At 36.1% G+C, this 17,593-nt stretch overlaps 1 long non-coding RNA gene across 1 annotated transcript in view; it reads right to left on the minus strand.

The window, feature by feature from the left end:
* Positions 1-13,692: 13,692 nt before the first annotated feature.
* The window catches only part of LOC145667615 (uncharacterized), a 33,982-nt gene continuing 30,081 nt past the window's right edge, over positions 13,693-17,593 (minus strand). Inside the window, exon 2 of the long non-coding RNA XR_014127903.1 lies at positions 13,693-13,963. This is a non-coding gene — a long non-coding RNA (uncharacterized LOC145667615). The remainder of the gene's footprint in view (positions 13,964-17,593) is intronic.

A 17,593-nucleotide genomic window follows, 5' to 3' on the forward strand; every position in this document is an offset into this window, starting at 1 on the left:
CGACTGCTCATTTTTAAAACTTCATTCACTGAAGTTTGTTCCTGCAATTAAACTAAGAAATTTGAGTTTATAGTTATTCGTTGAATTCTTTATTAACTAAAATATCTCAGTTGAATATCCAGGATTATGTGAAGAGAAGGAAGGATGCATAAATCGTATGTTGAGTTAAACAAGACTTGTTACTTATTTGTCGGCGGCCATAAGTTATCTCAATAGTAGCAACGTTTTTCATTCAATGAATAAACCGTCCACAAAAATTGCTCTGTTGTTGTGTACGTCGTATCTGAGATCGTTTATTCAATTTCAAGCAGTGGGTTGTTGGTAAAGAAACTTTATTAATTGACGGGGGAAATATACTCTGTAAAGACGGTGTTAAACGAGTACAACATATACCCAGACCCAAGACATATACTCTTCCCTAAATTTCTATGCAGGGGACATATCCTGGAGGTCGAAATATGTACGCCTCTTAGAGTTCAAAAGTCATAAAGTTTTGGCCATAATATACCGCCTGCTAAAACTGTTTGAAAGGTCGACTGTAATTACTAAACGTTTGTACTCATGGGCCAAAATTTTATGGACACACCTACATCTACAAAATTTCAATGAGTGTTTTCTTACTTCTAAACTTTTGGAAGTACCTGCAGAAACTCCAAGTATGTTGCAATGCATGTGCCTTCACAACTCCAAGTACTACTAACCAGAGATGGAAATGGAACCCTAGAGCTAAGGGGGACACTTAGTAAGAGATTCTGTACAATGGAAAGTACCTATCCAATGAAAACTTTTTTTTCGAAATTCAGAAACATAGATTTGTAAGTAAGAGGGCGAGGTTCCATTGCGAATCCCTACATTTCTACCCCTGCTACTAACGAATAACACAAATGAAAGAATGGGGCTCAGAATTCTCCAACGCACTGGAACTGTTCCGATCAGTAACAACTAAATTCTTGAAGGGACAATTGCAAAAGGCAGAGTCAATTGTTGCAGAAACATTGGTTCTAAAATTTATATCATGTGGAAATCAAGTACTTCAAGGAAAAATGAACCAAGGTTTTCCAGATCTCTCAGCAGCGTATCATCATTAAAACATCGCCCAATAATAACTTTTCTGTTTATAAAAGTATGTTATTTGACAGGGAGAAAATTATCAGAAAATATTGAAAAACAAATAGTCGTTTCTTATAACTCAAAAATTCAGTAAATACGAGAATCACTACGAAAGTTTTGAGATACGCATTGTTGTGGCACAGTATTTGAATTTCAACAATTGCGTTCGGTAGTGGTATCCAGAGCGAAGAAGCGAAGCAAGTTTCAACTCGCCTCGCTTATCGGCGTGACCGTATCGCCCTCACTTGTTTGTTGATGTGAGTAGTATTCGGCTGTCTAGAATGGAGCTCGAAAGGGAACATTTTCGGGCAATGATCCTTTAACTAAACTAACTAACTAACTAACTCTATGGCCTATAGAACCCGGAGGTTCAATGCCGCGTTCACAAAAGCTCTCCACTGACTTCTATCCTTAGCTAACTGCATCCAGTTTCTATATTGTATTCCAATCTCTGCGAGATCCATCTTAATATTGTCCTCCAATCTGCGCCTAGGTCTTCCTAATGGTCGTTTTCCGATTGGTCTTCCAGTCAAGACTATGAAAGCGTTTCTACTCTCTTCCATTCTAGCTACATGACCCGCCCACCTAAGCCTCCTAGACTTGACGACCCTAACAATGTTGGGTAAACCATATAAATAATGTAGTTCCTTGTTATGAACTTTCCGCCATTCCCCATTCCCGTTCCTCTTAGGTCCAAATATTCGTCTCAGGATCTTGTTCTCAAATACTTTCAGCCTATGTTCTTCCCTCAGAGTAAGTGATCATGTTTCCCAGCCATACAGAACAACAGGCATGATTATCGTTTTGTATGTTTTAAGCTTCAAATTCCTCGACAGAATTCGCGACGACAAGAGATTTTGAACCGAATAGTAACACGAATTCCCTGCTTTTAATCGACATTTAATTTCTCCGTGAGTATGATTTTCCTCTGTTAATATTGATCCTAGATATCTGAAACTATCCACTTTATCAAAAGTAATATTTAATATTTTAACGCATCCACAATTTGCTGTATTCCGGTCCCGACGCACTTACATGTATTTAGTTTTCTCTGCATTTACTTCTAAACCCATGTCCCAGCAAGCGTTTAATAAGATCTCTGCATTTCTTTCTATTGTTCTCCTATCATCCCCTATTAAATTTACATCATCAGCATATGCCATAGCCTGGTGAATACCGTTCAACTGTAGGCCCTGGTTGCTATCTTTGATTTTCCTTATAGCGTATTCCAGAACGAAGTTAAATAATAATGGCGACAACGCATCTCCTTGTTTCAGGCCATTTTCGACGTGAAAGCTCGTGAACAAAACTGTTCCTACCCGGACTTCATTTTGGGATTCATTTAAGGTGGATCACCACCCGGAAGTCAGTATAAGCATTAGTTAATTGCCTTAACCAACGCGTAAAGAAATGGCACATATTATAAGTATTACACTATAAAATAGAGTTATGCGTCAGCTACAACATGAGATACTATTTTCTGTGCTTATGTATTCTGTTAGTTAAAAAAGTAACATATAAGAGGAAAATTTGATCAGTTTTAAGATGAGTACGCAAGATGGCGCTTGCTGTTAGATTTTGCTACTCCTGTGCTCAGTTTTATGAAATTTTTACTTACAAGCATAAATTATTTTGCAAGTAGTTGTCTCATTACGGAATATGGATATTATATGGCCGTTTTCCGTGTTATGTTTTGCATTTTATCAAAATATTATTTTGTGTTTACGGAAATAGTTTTAGCGGCTGAATCTCATGCTTGCGCAGAACGCCATAATGCTTCGTTGCCAAACTCACACGTGTACTGTTGCAGTCACAGTAGTAGGGCAATTCCTTGTTAGCGTCTGAAGTCCAGAGCCGAGATCTAAGTAGAAGATCGAAGAGCCAAAGGAAGCAAAGAGAAAGGGAGAATAAATTGAAGAAACAGCTAAGCGCTTTTCAATTTTTAACTGTTTGTTCCTACGTAATACAAAGATAATAATACAAAGATAGTTTATTTTGACGATCATTTTGAATGTTAAATATATAGCCTAATATGTGTTCTTTCTTTTTTCTTCTTTAATTTCTTTATTATTGCTAAAACTTAATTTGCTTAGGTAAAATATTATATCTTCTTGAAAATAATCTATATATGTTTTTGAGTTTTCATACATACACGAATAGTTGCCTGAACCCGTTAGTGGAAAATAGTAATTAATTCCACTTACTAGGGAAGGTCGTGGGTCGTGTTACTTTGACTTCATATTGATACTATGCTCAGTCGACTCCTTTTTACATATGAAACAATTACTCAACCGGAGAAATTCTCGATCGCAAGCTTGTTCGAATTATGGGCGTTAAAATTTCAAAATGGAAGAGATTTTGAAAAAAGTTTGAAGAAACCATTTTTGGAGATACACGCTTCATTTTTGGTACTGGGTTGTTTTCTTGAGTACTCGACGGAATGGTGAGGTCAAAACATACGCATTTTGCAAGATAAGGGAACTTATTAGGGAAGGGGTGAAGGGTAATGGCGTTTTACAACTTGAAAATTGCATCCTATTTGGCACACCGGATAAATAGGCTAATAAAATGTATTTGAAACCAACTGTATTGTCATTCAAATGTCACTTTCTGTGTGGCAACCTAAACATTAAAGAATGACATTTGTCTCCGAAACGCTTTGCCGCGGGACTCCCAATAAAGCCGGCCTCTGTGCATTGTGGAAAAAATTGAAAATGAAATGAAATTAAATTAAATCCTTAAGTTTTACGTCCCTCGGTTATGCCGTTTAGGCTAAAGAAGACGGTGATGATGAGAGATGAGTGAAATTGTGGAATGAAGAAAGTGGGAGGTAACGGGAGAACCCCGAGAAAACCCACGAGCACGGTGTTTGTCCACCTGTAGAAAAATGAAATATTTCAGTTGAACATCCGATGATTATACCCTTTAGGCTAAGGAAGACGATGATTAAGGCAAGTGAATGGTGATGGAAGAATTGATGGAATGAGAAGAAGGGAGGAAACAGGAGTACCCCGAGAAAACCCATGGAAATGATGGTATTCATTGTGGAAGACGGTGTTTTAATATTTCATCGCTAGCCATTTTTTTCTTTTTTTTAAAAAAATTTTCAACGTATTTCAATTGCAATTGTTTGAAAATAGTGGCCAAAGTTCAGACAATATTTTACGGTATTTCGCGAGAAATGTGACCAAAAAACAAACAATTGGCTAGAGATGGTGTATGCAAACAGCGGTTTTCTCGAGGATAAAATTCACCTGGTTCACAACTTTGAGCGAACATTCCCGCTAACCATTTTTTGTTCCTGAAATTTTTCGGTCTATTTTCTCTTTGAATATCTTAAAATATTTCCTGAAGTTTGACCAATATTTCCCCATAATCGACATTCCAATTGCTGAAAACTAAACACATAGCTAGCGATGATGTATTAAAACACCGTATTCTGCGATGCATAAGCATAGGCCGACAGGATTCGGAGTACCGCGGCAGGGCAAGCCTGTCTGGCGCTGCTCGAGCTGTTTGGACCTAGCTACAGAAGGGGAAGAACCAGGCCAGTAGTCAGTCCAAAAATACAGGGGAGTGGTAGAAGTTAGGGGGGCCGATCCAACCATATTACAGTTCATCACCATATTATTGTTCATTTGCAAGCTTATCGTGAACATTTTAGGAGAGCTTGCGATCGAGGATTTCTCTGGTTGCCTAATTGTTTCATATATAAAAAGGCGTCGACTGAGCATAATATCGGAACGAAGTCAGAGTAATATCCCGCGACATTCTCTAGTTAGTATTTAAAAATTCATAAAACCGTAAAGCTTGATTTTTTTTCCCCTATAATTAAAAGAAAGTATTCAGATCCTATAGCTTCACTTGAGAAATGCAAATCATTTTTCTAGTCCGGAGCTGCAGTGACTCCGTGGTAGAGCATTGACATCTTGTATGCGGGGTCACTGGTTCGATCCCAGCTTTGCCAGGTGAGCTTTTTGGTGGACACACACCATGTGTGTGTGTGGATTTTCTCAGAGTTTTTCTTTGTGGTCCTACTTTCTCATTCTACTATTTAATTCATTCTTATCATCAGAGTCTCGTTTAGCCTATATGGCATAACCGAGAGACATGAATGTCTTTTTTTCCTGTAATGTCCTATCATTGTGCTTCGAAGGAAAGATAGAAGGTGATGATGACAACGAACGAAATGGTTAAATGAAAGAAAGGGAGGGACCCGGAGGACACTCCACATGGTTTGTTCACCACAAAGTCCACTTGGCGCGAGCTGGGATCTAGCCAAAAACCTGACCCAGCAGAAGTGAGTGATCTATGTCTAGCTCTTATTGATCCAATAGTCTGACCGTAAGTGATACGTTTACCACTTGCGGTATCAACTGAAGAATAAGGAGCGGAGATGGAACCCATGGTTGGGACGCTGAATCTATATTAACAAATAATTTCTTGTTATCGCTTGCCGTTTTGCTCTATGTAAATTGAAAGTGTGATAAGGGGCAATGCAGAGTGACTGGATGAAGTAGCTACAATCATTGGCATAAGTCACTGTTCAATCTGTAACATTATCCACTCTGTGCTCAAATTTCGGAATGTGAGTGCCAGGATGGTATCACGCCAGTTGATAGACGAACTGAAGCAGCAATGTGTTACGAGATTTTGCCACGCCATAAACGTGACTTTCAGAAGAGATTCGTTACTGAGTATGAAATATGGGTGCACTATTACATTCCGGAAGTAAGAAACCGAGCATGCAATGGCAGTACCCATTATCGGACACAATCATGCACAGAGAAGTTAGTACTTTCTTCTGGGACCAAAAGGGTGACATTTTGGAGCGTTACAGATAGGGAACGCATAGTCAATAATATCTTATATTCCGATCTCCAAAAAGGTCATAAACTTACTACACGAAGTAACACGAACTTTTGAAAACAAATTTTTTCTATAACATAACAATACTCGGCCTCACACTACTGCCTGTGCAATGGATGTGATCATTGAAAATCTTCATTTCATCCTCCTTTCGTACCGAATCTCGCCTCAGTGGTGAAAGGCACTAAAGATAAAGACGTTCCAATTTGATGAAGAGGTGCAACGAATGGTGTATGACTGATTGCGTATCCAATAAATAAATAAATAATAAAAAAATGTCTTTAGAGGCAGTGGGACTCTTTGTAAGTAATGGGAAACTTATATTGAGCGTAGAGTGGATTGTGTAGAAAAATGAAATTAATTTGTTCCATGCTCGCTGAATATTTTCCTTTTTTTAAGTTTTAAAGGTTTTTTGACACCTCGTAACAGTAGAAAATTGTTGTTTCCGTAAGTACCGGATAAGGAAGTGGAGATACAACTTTAACAACCGGTTCCAAGAACTTGAGAAATTTTAATAACCGGTTTGGGCTAACTACGTGAATGACACCATTGAGTAAAGCAATAAACCCGTATGCTCTGTCAACGATCAGGCCATGAGCGTCCGCAGCGGAGGCAAGGGGACAATTGCTTTACCCTACATTTTCGAAAGGTGTTTGGTTGTTTCAAAACGCTTTTACCCAGAAACACACATGAAGGAATATTATATTTGGTTACACCTACTAGAATATTTAATATAGACCTATTTAATGTAGTCCACAAAGATATACAATATGTCTCAATAATAACTGTTTTGCATCATGCTTTATGCGCATCAATGTATGTCGGGCTTTTGCCCCTTCCCCGACCTTGGAAAAATCCTGTGGATGTTTCTGGAGAAAGGTCTTCTTATTCGGAACTGTTGTTATCTTCAGGTGAGCATAGTATCAAGTATGAACCATTACTAAAAGATTGCGTGAAATTGTTTCGAATATATGCTACTATAAACAAGAATTACAGAATTCATACTTATTATTATTGTTGAAGATCATGTGATATATGAAGTACAGCAATCAAGGTGCAAAACCAAGTACTTGCAAAACACTTGGAGAAATGAAGTAGGTTAAATATACTAGTAGATTTTAATAAAATTAGCTGTAAATAGCTTGGTAGATAGATCACCTCTGGCGCATGAGATCGCTGGTTCGATCCCACTTTTCGCCAGGAAGACTTTCTGTAAGACCCATAGTGTGCTTGGATTTTCTCGGTGTTCTCCCACTTCCTTCAGTCCAACATTTCGATAATCATCATCACTGCTCCTTTTAGATTCGGATTATAATCGTGGAATATTAAACTAGAAAATTTCAAATAGAGCCTTCGGCACCCTAACACCCGTGATAATCACGTAGTTTTACTCGCTGCGGGAACTTATGCAGAGTCATTCTGACGCGTGACTACTAAAGAGTTCGACTAACATATGTTTCCTGCATTAGTCAGGCCTTCAGTATGACGCTAATCATACGTCACAACGACTCTGCATAAAGCCCTATCTCAGATTCCTCATTCCACCTGGATTGTGGAACAAATCTGCCTATGTAATACTGCTTGTAGACGACTCAAGAAAGCTTGAACAAGGCACTTGTTCAAGACCATTCAAGACTACTTGATGAAAAAGACGTCAGCACTGACGTCATTTTTGTCTTGAATTCAATAGTTTCGTTCAAGAAATTTCATTTCAGTCCTGTTCTAAACACCCAATTCAAGAGCATTCAATAGCCAATTAGCGCTCGATTGAGTGCAGGAAAATACAAAACAAGTATAATGGTGTCGTGAGACAGAGCTGCAGTTGAGTAAATATCTTTTCGTTACTCTTTTCCATAATTTTCTGATATTCCAAGTGTGTATAATAATAAACAAAAGCTAATATTTGCGCCGGAAGATATTGTTATTATTTTTTATTGATAATATTCACGATTTATAAAGTTATAATGCTTGCATGCTCATAACTTTTGTTAAATTTTGAGGCAATGAGAAGTATAAGTATTAATTTGAGAATTTAATATACAAGAATACCGGGTGTAGATTAAAAAAGAAGAAACCATTAAATAAAACGAATATATAACTGAATTTTCTTCATTTAATAAGACGTTTTGTACTGTTATTAAACTCTGATAATATCAAATAATTGCGTACAGATTGATAATATGCTCGCAAACTGAAGTATCCTGGAATTGTTTACATGTTATCCTATTGTGTTCTAATTATTTTATCACGAAATCCACACGTAGTATTTGAGAAATTATTTCTTACGGTAGAGATTGTTTTCACGCGTGCAGATTAATTTTACCAGTGCTTTCCGTAAGGTACAAATGTGCATCCTAACATATGCTACATACAAGACTGTGCAAAAATAACAATAAATAAATAAAACCGAGATACTATTTAACAGTGTCGGAGCAGGAGTATTGAAGGGGATCCACGGGAGAGTACGTCCGTACGGAGCAGGCGCGTCATCAACGGAGGTTGTAGTACAAGAATAAGAATCATGTATAAATGAGAATAGTGCAACAAACCCTTGACATTATATTCATTCATTTGAACTGAACTATAGCTCTTGCAATGATTTGATACTGGTGACATTAAACTTCTAAACATAAAATACTGGTTTCCTACATTATACAGGCATGTTTCGACAGTGGGAATTATTACGGTATATCATATAATTCTCCTTGATACACACTCACACATTTTAACAGTAAAATTACTATTCGTTTGACGGGTTATTCTTAACCAGTACCAAAACAGGGATAGATTTGTGAAGAAAGTCTGATGCAGATATGGGCGGTAAGTCCTGTAGCTGAAAAATATTATCATTGCTTCGTTTGGTTTTCTGTGATTTCACCCTTTTCTTTAAACAGTCTTCGATGCCAAAGCATAAATAACATCAAAAGGCAATCATTGCCTCGTGATACACACAATTTTAGGAAACAGTTCTATTTTTTCTTTTTGAGCGTGGTTCTGTCATCAGCACGCCATTTGAAGGATCAATTTAAAAAAAAAAAAAAAAGCTTAGTATAGGGAACGATTTTATACCTAAGCAGCACTTTACTTTTTTACCGTCAGCTAACCTAACTCGCATTTAATGTAAAAGGGACAAACTACTTAGTGAAAATTCGATGGGATTGCTGCAAAATCAATTGACCTGTTTTCTAAATTATTTAATATAATCTATTAAATTACAAATGCCTGCAGAAAGTTACGAAAAATGTGCTAATATTATATTCATGCACAGATCTGAACTAAATCAGTACGCAGTTTTGCTTTCATTTGTTTTAATAGTTACAGTCTCTTGTTTTGGACTGCCATCTATTAACAAGAATATAAAACAGATTCAACATCTCTATGATCGTGTAAAAGATGTTTCGAACAATACTCCTTTGAACGTGTAAATTTTAGGTATTGAATAGTCTTGTTCAAGCTTTCTTGGATCGTCTACAAGGAGCATAAGTAAACAACCTAGTAAAAGTTGGTGATAGTTTTTATTTAACGTAGCCATATTTGGTCCAGAAAACGCTGGAATTTTAGCCAAAATGATTATCATCCCGGTAGTCACTCCAAAATTGTACGGGGACCCGGCTGAAGTTACAGGGGGCTCGATCCAACAATATTATAGTTCATCACCATATTATAATTCATTTGCAAGCCTACCGTGAAAATTTTAGGGGGGCCAGCCAAAATTTAGGAAGGCTCGGCCCTCCTAGACCCCCTGGATACGGGCTTGATGATTATGTCATCTAAAGTAAAGTTACACTAAGACATTCAACTTACAAAATACGGTGTATGTATATGCACTGGGGAACACAACCTCAAAATACCTGCACGGAAATACAACTGACAAAATACCACGCTTGAAGGAACTAAGTCAGTTTTGTTGAAAAGGTCGTATTTGTGTAATGGTTTTGTATTTGTATACTTATTCTTAATTTGCACCTTTGAGACATCTAGTAATACATAAACGTATATCTTTGTAATTTGCAGAGAAAATTTTACCATAAAAGTAGTTTTCGTTACCCCTAAATGCAGTTTGAGTCGAATTTTGCCCAGAAAACGCTGGAATGTTAGCCATGATATTTAAGCCCCTAAAGTAAAGCTGCTCCAAGGGTTGCAACTTCGCCTATAAAATAACATTTTTGAACCTACTAAGAATCTGTTTTGTCCTATCTACCTAGGTAATGATTTAGTATTTGTACACGTATCCTTAATCTGCACCGTTGAGGCATCTAATTATAAATAAATGTATAACGTTTAACTGACGTTTTCTAAGGAACTATTATCATAGAAATGATATAATTTTCTCCTAAATGCAAATTTAGTTGCCCTTTGACCAGAAAGCAATGGAATTTTAGCCATAATATATTAAATCTCTAAAGTAGAGATAAGTTTTACACCAAGGATTACAACTACGCGTATAAAATACCATTTTTGAGCGTACTGAGAGTCTATTTTGTCCAAAAGATGAAATTTATGTAATGATTTTGTATTAGTATAGGCATTCTTAATCTGCGCCGTAAAGACTAGTTTGAGAGTTACGCATAACATTTCAGGAGTTAAAAAAACACTTTTGATCAAAGAATATAATTAATTCATATTTTAAAGCAGGCAGTATTGAGCAAAATGGAAATAAAAGCTCTCATTTCTCTTTGTTGTAAATCATGTATAAAATGCGATCGTGTCTAAACACTTTTCTATCCTTATCTATGTGGCAACATCGCATGTATCGCAATGTGCTCTGCCATCTGGTGAGAAAGTTTTACCCTAAAGATGACTAGCGATCCAGCTTAAACATATCTTAATTAATCTAATTAGCTTTCTCGGTGTTCCAAGTTCTGTAAGAACGTTGTATAATGTTTCTCTCCTAACCTAGTCGTACGCCTTTCTAAAATCAATAAATAGTTGATGTACCGGGGTATTGTATTCCCACTTTTTTTCGAGTATTTGGCGAATGGTAAATATTTGGTCGGTAGTTGATCGATTTCGTCTAAATCCGCACTGATAAGCCAAAATAATTTAATCTGCGTATGGGGTCAGTCTTGCTAATAGAATATTTGAAAGGATTTTATAGGATGTTGACAGAAGAGAAATGCCTCGATAATTATTAGTCAGTTTTGTCGCCTTTCTTGTGAATTGGAACAATGATTGATTCTTTCCACTCTTGTGGCAATTCTTCCTTGTTCCAGATAAGGAGAATGAGTTTCTGTATCTTGTTCCACAATTTTTCGCCTCCAGCTAAAATTAACTCAGCCGGAACTTTCGTAGTGACCCTCGTATGTGGGTGAATTTATGGTCCAATCTTGTTTTAACATAAATAAAATTACAGTTCGTTGTATTTGTTTTTCTACACATACCGCGGTTGGATTTTTTTAAAATCACTTGTACTTGATTTTTTTAAAAACACAGAATATAATTTAAATCATATTTTTTGTTTCAACTGATAAAACATGGCTTTTATGATATTTATGTAAAGTTTTTTCCAAGGTATTTCTCACATGTGACAATTTCTCAGTAGTAGTATGTTATTGTTCTCCCAACATATACGAGTAGGTGATCACAGTTAGCTAATACACAATTTTTTAGTACTCCTTTCATCACAACTTTTTCATAATGAACATCCATATCTTTTACTTTAAAATTGTAAAATTACTCAAGGTAACTTGCGTATTAGCATGAAGTGTGTATGAATATGATATAAATTTTTGATTTCAAGTTATCTGCACTCAGTATGATCAAAAATACCATGATACGTAAAATTTTCAGTAGAAGTGTAGATGTGTGAAGAATGTCTTTTTCTTTTCAAATATATTTTTTTCATTTTTCCTGTTATTTAATATCTACCTGAAATACCTATTCTTAGCAAAGAAAGAATACGTTTATGGTAAATATATGGAAGGTATTTTTCAGGCCTCTTTTCCACTCCCTCACGATACGTATTTGAATCGAAATGGAAAGACAGAAACCCAACTCGACCCAAGTGCTATGTATCTTCAAAAAATCCTTTCAAACGATCCGACAGTTACTGTTTGCGAAAAATCTTCCCTTTTCCCTTAGAATACACGTTTCAATCCAAGTGCTTAGAAACTTATTTTAAATAGTTTAACTGTGTTCTCCCTTTCGCCATTTTATGACCACAAAATATGAAATTACAGTTTTTTTACTACAGATCCTCCCTCAGGGGCAGATTTTCGAAAATCCAGGAATAATCCTTTTTAATATTTTTTTTTTTTTTTAAATACAGAGTTCCATCCGCCTTGAAGAGCTCGTGAGATACATGCGGCTCGAGTCAAATCAAGTGCTAATTATGCTAAAAAATTCATTCGAAATGGTTCCGTCATTTTCGCATGATGATGGAACAGTCACCGTCGGTGTCATTTTATATGCTGTACTGAGAATAACACACAAATCATTCCGCTTTGCTTAGAAGCGAAATTTTCTAAAATGATGGAGCACATAATCAATAATTTATAATAAGGAGTTTATGTATGAAGTTCCGAGGATATGTTTTTAATGACAGTGACGTGATAAAAACTGCCCCGCTAACTATGCTGAAAGTGCTACTTATGTTCAAACATTAATTTTAAACGGTTCATTCGTTTTCTGTGATGATGAGAGAGACAGCGTCAATTTGAATATGGAAGAAAAAATTGCAGAAATGTCCCTCCCCCTTCCCCCCACCTTTCTCTCCCTTATTTCTGAACACACTGGGACAAGCTTCCAATTACTTTTAATGAGGAAGTTTGTCCCATTCTCCTAACTTGACAGGCTACTGAAACACTATTTTTGGGATAACTTACGATCCTTTTTCCCTCTTAAAATACGCATTTTAATCATGATGTGACGTGATAAAATTTCAGTTTAAGGTAGTTATTAATTATGTTCCAAAATTCATTTCAAACAGTTCAGTTTGTTATATATATGTAAACGTTTCAGTTACGGAGATTATATATATATATATATATATATATATATATATATATATATATATATATATATAGAGATATATATATATATATATATATATATATATATATATATATATATATATATATATAAGAGAGAGAGAGAGAGAGAGAGAGAGAGAGAGAGAGAGAGAGAGAGAGAGAGAGAGAGAGAGAGAGAGAGAGAGAGAGAGAGAGAGAGAGAGAGAGAGAGAGAGAGAGAGAGAGAGAGAGAGAGAGAGAGAGATAGATAGATAGATAGATAGATAGATAGATAGATAGATAGATAGATAGATAGATAGATAGATAGATAGATAGATAGATAGATAGATAGATAGATAGATAGATAGATAGATAGATAGATAGATAGATAGATAGATAGATAGATAGATAGATAGATAGATAGATAGATAGATAGATAGATAGATAGATAGATAGATAGATAGATAGATAGATAGATAGATAGATAGATAGATAGATAGATAGATAGATAGATAGATAGATAGATAGATAGATAGATAGATAGATAGATAGATAGATAGATAGATAGATAGATAGATAGATAGATAGATAGATAGATAGATAGATAGATAGATAGATAGATAGATAGATAGATAGATAGATAGATAGATAGATAGATAGATAGATAGATAGATAGATAGATAGATAGATAGATAGATAGATAGATAGATAGATAGATAGATAGATAGATAGATAGATAGATAGATAGATAGATAGATAGATAGATAGATAGAATATTGCATTTTATTTACGTATCAGGGAAAATGAATTACATTTCAACTATTAATATTTTAAAAAAAAAAAAAACTAATCAACTTCACACATAAGCAACTTTGTTGTACTGTAACTAACTCACATTGAGCATGCATACTTCTTACATTAGCACATAGAGATCCCGCTTGGCTATATGGTTAGCGTATGGCATTCGGTGCGGGAGACCTAGGTTTGGTTCTCGGTTGGATCCCACGTCAAGGACGTCTAATACAGTCTCGGTGCTGAAAGGAAATAAATTTAAAACCAACCAAATATTAGCAGTCAGTCAAAGATAAAATATCACTATTAGATATTTACAACTATACTACAAACTTTAGTGCATATTTGCTTCTTTACTACATATTTTTTTATTTTTTAGTTTATAGTTGCATGCATATTTTGACGGCTTTTAGTGCATCCAAACTCTACTAATGACGCGCTGAAAAAATTTATCCCATCTTTTTATCTCCTACTATCTTGGATATACTCACTTTTATTCACTGACGCGCGTAAAAAGAAAGATATGCAGTGATATGGATAACAGCCTGCTGCATGGTTATTACAAAAGATAAAATGTTATTGTTTCTACTGCCTTAAAGCAAAGCTACTGAAGATACACAAAGACAAGCATTATAAAAGACACACAAAGACATAATAATGTTTTAGTAAAAGGGAGTTTCAAGATCTCCAATGCAACTATCAAAAGTACTTGAAACTACAAACTGAAACTACGGTTTTCTGCAGAAAATTTTGGCTAGAAGGATTTTCAGAAGTAATGAAATACAGTTGAAATTTAGTCTTTCATGACAATTTTTGGCTTCGGAAGAAAATGAAAAACTCAAATTTCTCAAAAGGAGGAGCACACTGAAATTTGGCCCTAGATACTCCTACTAGTTCTGAATACAAACTATGGATTTTATTTTATGGTTTACACTATTGCACTATCTACAGGTTCTCGAAATCCTTTATTTATATATATATATATATATATATATATATATATATATATAATAGTTTGTGTATGTTTGTGTATATAAACTAAAAAATGAAAAGCACAATGTGACCTCATATCTGTATTTTAGACAATGAATAAGTTTGTAAACAACCTTCAGGTGTTTTTCATAACTGTAAAAGGAACAGTAACAAGATGAAATGCACGAAGTTGCTTTTAAAACTAACTTATGAAATAGATACAAATATGTTTCAAACAAACAGTTCTCCTGATGAACCATTTTTGAAATTTATTATAACACATTGCACATCATGGACTATTTCCTTTACGTTGATTAATAACTTTAATGAAAGCTCTGTGTTTTCCTTATGAAGTAAAATTGTATGTTTTGTCAGTAGTTGTGGTAAAGTCATATGGTAATAGAACATCAAATATGTTGTTCAGTTTCACCAAAACAATGTTGTTTTTCTGCAAAGTATGACTGTCGAATGGACCAGATGGCTTGAAAAACACCATTGTTATTCTCCGAGATATCAATTACATTGCCAACACACCCTATTTCGTTGTCGAAACAAATAATAGGTATTTATAGCTGCTTCAATTAACACTATTCAGTGTCTGTGATCCCTCAATTTTGAACTGAATATGATTTGCATTAAATGATGTTGATGGTTTACTTACGAAAAGAGTCCTTTGGGATGTAGCAATGGTGATTCGTTGCTCCATCAAATCTATGTGATTTCCTGAAGCGATTGTTGAGATGCTCGTGTTCCTTGTTGATCTCATCTGCAGTTACCATAACAAAGTTAACTCCTTTAATTTTCTGCATACAAAACTCAAACATAACTCAGTACACAGACCACATCCGTATTTATTTATCTGACTGACGTCTCAAATGCACAGACAGCATTCATCTTCAGAATTGTACTGAAGATATAAAACTCAAACATGTCCTAAGGAGTAAGGATTTTTTCCTCGCGTAATCGATGAAGCCTTGCCTTTGAAGTAATTCTATTCACCGTCCGCCAAATTCCATCACAGAAATCCTGTATCGTGACCTGTAGCAAAGAAATGCCACTCAGCATCTACACTAAAGTCTACAGACTAGTTAAGAAATTCTCTTTCTATTCTTATATTGCACTACTGATTCAGCTGAAACATAATACATATTCTTCAAATTTGTATTGCTTCACGGATAAATGGAATCAGCTTCTTTTCGCAGGCATAAGCTACGGTTGTATTGTATTGCAAGCAGTAATTTACAATACGAAGATCTTTTTTGAAATAAAGAGGTTGTTCAGTCTAAATTTGGAAAATTTCGACATACCTAAAAATTTAGAAGAATCCATGGCGCCAGGTCCGTAAGTGCTAGATGTGTTTCCCTTGGTTCCTAACAATAGACCGACAGCGTAATTTCGACTGTAATAGGTTTCTCTGAAGAACTGGGCGGGGAATCTTGTCCCATTCCCTTTGCACAGCTTTCCAAAGTCCTTCCACAGTTATCACACGCCGTTTTTTCAAAGCCCGTTTCAGCAATCCAAATCCACAATAGTCCATAGGACTTGCATCTGGAGATTTAACACCCTGTAGAATGCGAGGGACGATCGTGAGGTATGTGAGAAGCCCTTCCTTGTCCATGTGAATGCGCACCAGATTGGCATCATTTCCGTACATTGTTGGAATCTCACGCTCGTAGATCGACCACATGATCTGCTCCTGAAAATACTGCGAATTTATTTTGCAGTTATTCACCACCCTACGAATCTTCAGTTTACCTCGGTAACAATAGCCAGTAACGACCATGAACCCTTTTGGGAAGGATTCTTTAGAGACAAGGACTCACCTTCTGAAGTTCTTGGCACCTTTCTCTCGGTACATGATGGCTCTCGGTTTGCCGCAGTCGGAAAGGTAAATCCATGCTTCATCGAGCGTTACGACATACATCCACCTTTGTTTTGCCAGATGCCATTCGTACAGCTTCCAGGCGTTACACTTTCGTTCCTTTTGGTGGGCATCCGTGAGGAAGATGGCCGCGAGCTTTCGTAACTTTTTCCAGCTTGAGTTGATAGTGTAATGTTCGACTCACAGTCCCCAAAGACCGTCAAGACAATTGGCCATACACCTTTGTGTTGGCGGATTTTCTTGCATTCCATTTTGCGAAGTTTCCTCTGCATGGTGGAGGTGGCCTTGGTACATTCCCGCTTCCTAGGCAACTTTGTTGGTGATCCAAATGGTGGAGCTTCGTTGCTCTTGTACTTTTTAATAACATTTTCTATTCCACTTCAACTGATGTTGCAACCATTCTTCTTGCACTGTTTTCTAATGACAGAAACACTAAAGTGGGCGTCATAAAGAGCCGCAACATTGCCTTCCCAAAACCGGCTTAGTCTGGGCGGCATTTTGGTCACAGAGCGGAAACCCACACACTTGGAAACAAATTTAACACAACACTCACAACAATGGTCCTGTTTTGAGCGTTATTGTCCGCGCGAAAAAACAACTCCGTTCCCAGGAAGCCACTGCACAACACTGCAGGACGCCACGTGCCAAGTCGGTTGGGTTTCATTCTGCCCGGGAGGAGGAAGGAACGAAATCGGCCAAACGTAGGCTGAACAACCTCTGTAGCTTGAATTCCAATCTTAAAAGTAAACACAAAAGATATAGTAACTTGCTTACTCATCCAATGATAAGATTGTATATCGTCCTGTACAATAAATGCGAAAATAAAATCAGAGAAATCTCCTTCACAATACATTTCTTCGGCAATAAGTTTTTTTTTTTTTTTTTTCAGAAACTTTGACTGGCCATGCAATAACATGGTGATTTTTTAACTGCAGTAATTTTGATGTCAATCTTTCTTTAAACTCGTTTCTAAAACAGTTTATTAAATAGCTACAATCTGATGTGTTCCATTGTTTGT

The sequence above is a fragment of the Thermobia domestica genome, chromosome 1 (assembly GCF_964235325.1).
Source record: "Thermobia domestica chromosome 1, izTheDome1.hap1.1, whole genome shotgun sequence".
NCBI lineage: Eukaryota > Metazoa > Arthropoda > Insecta > Zygentoma > Lepismatidae > Thermobia > Thermobia domestica.